This window comes from Atta colombica, unplaced genomic scaffold (genome assembly GCF_001594045.1).
Source record: "Atta colombica isolate Treedump-2 unplaced genomic scaffold, Acol1.0 scaffold277, whole genome shotgun sequence".
Classification (NCBI taxonomy): domain Eukaryota; kingdom Metazoa; phylum Arthropoda; class Insecta; order Hymenoptera; family Formicidae; genus Atta; species Atta colombica.
In genome coordinates this window covers 1,420,026-1,421,950 of record NW_017259378.1, presented here as the reverse complement: position 1 = coordinate 1,421,950, position 1,925 = coordinate 1,420,026, and the positions used below count along the sequence as shown (strand labels likewise).

Genomic DNA, 1,925 nt, shown 5'->3' with positions numbered 1-1,925 from the left:
TAATAATAATTTTAATTGGAGTATAAAAACACTGACTGTTTACATAAAAGAAACATGTGATTACTTCCGTTTTTATAATTACAAGAATTGTACAAAAATATTAAATATTTTTTTATTTGTTATTTTTTTATTGTTATTTTATTGTTATTTTATTATTTTTTATAAATGCATAAAATATTATTAATTGTTTTTTACATATCAATCACATTTTCTCTTTTAAAGCTTAGATATTATATTGTATCAAATTTAGAAGATATTGTACATACAATACATTTTGTAAATACATTTTGTAAATATATTCACATTATATTGTACACATTATATTGTACATATATAGATTATTATTAAATTTTCTTTTACAAATTCTATAACAATTCTCATATAAATTTTTGCTTATTTACTTGTGCTTGTAGTATTATAACTACAACAGTTGCAATGAACTAAAATTAAATACGACATATAAATCCTTTTTTAAATATTTGTTAATTTGAATTTGTAGTATGTAATGATATGGTAAATAACATACTCCGTGAAGAAATTTGAAACCAAATTGGAAAAGTCCAATTCCACAGAATCTAAGTGAGGCATGAACTATTCGTAAAGAAAATTGTAAAATCTGTGTAAAAAATATATTAATTTAATGTATATCTTTTGTTTTTTGTATTTACTTATATTTAATAATAATTTGAACAAATTTATATTTTAAAACTTACGATTTCATGAATTTCAATATCACAAGTGATGATAACCTATTTAATATATCTGCTGTTGCTTTTGCCTGAAATTATAATGTATGGTAAATTATTAAAGAATTAAAAAATGTAATTAAAAAAAAAGAAATTTCTAATTTAATTTTAAAATTATATATCAATAATAATTTTTGAATTCATTTATGTATTATAAACAAATTTTAAATTAATGTTTTCTTAAATTTAATTTAATTTGGCTTATCTTGATATTGATTGTTTCGCACATATAATTAATGAGTAGGAATTTAAACATATGATTACAGAAGCAGACTGTGTGAAGCACAATAGTCATTATTTTAGATTGAACAAAATTTTTGATAAGTATTGGGTAGAAAACTTCGCTCAAGTCAAACGCTATCCAATCAAAATAGCTTGCCATTTTGATAGGCATTTGGGTTCCAAATATTGAATCTATTTCATGGATTATTTTGCGTAGCTCTAAGTAAAGGTGTCTGTATACAGAAATGAACTGTTATATATAAGCGTTACATTTCTTGCATGTTGTTGTTGTCATTAATTGAATTTACATAAAATTTCTTACACAGTGATCCACATTATGCATTTTCTGCTTAATGGTTTTGAAAATCCGTTTTTGATGAGGATGCATTCTGTTATTTTCCCAAGCCCGTGTTATTTTGTGTCTTTGATTTTTTATCAAATTCCGAATATATTCATTGATCAAATTTTAATCCTATGTATCTAAATATTAAAAAAGTAGATGGAAAATGAAATTATTTGAAACAGCTACCTCTAATCACTTTAAAAATTTTCACTTTAGAAATTATGAAATATTTTTGCATTACTATTCAGTTTTACGTATTTATATAAATAACTACGCCATAAGATAAAATATAAAATATGTAAGTATATGTAAAAATGTGTACTAACTCAAGGATGGTGGCATTAATCAAATCACCCATAAGATTAATATGAGAACAATAATCTCGTAGAAAGATGAAATACATAGTTGATGCCATATCTCCGTCATATTGAGCTTTCAATATTAAACTTGAGCAGCATGTTGTTAATATAACTGTGACGATCCATCCTAAGGCATACCACATTACTTTCCTGTGTAGGTTGTCATAATCTGTCATTGTTCCTAATTTAAGCAATGTGTTGTCGATAGTATCAATTCTCTTCAAACAGTTTTGGAATTTCTGTCACAAAAATAGA

At 23.7% G+C, this 1,925-nt stretch overlaps 1 pseudogene; it reads right to left on the bottom strand.

Moving 5' to 3' along the window:
- Positions 1-377: 377 nt before the first annotated feature.
- Positions 378-1,140, bottom strand: LOC108689793 (annotated as a pseudogene).
- Between the last annotated feature and the right edge of the window lie 785 nt (positions 1,141-1,925).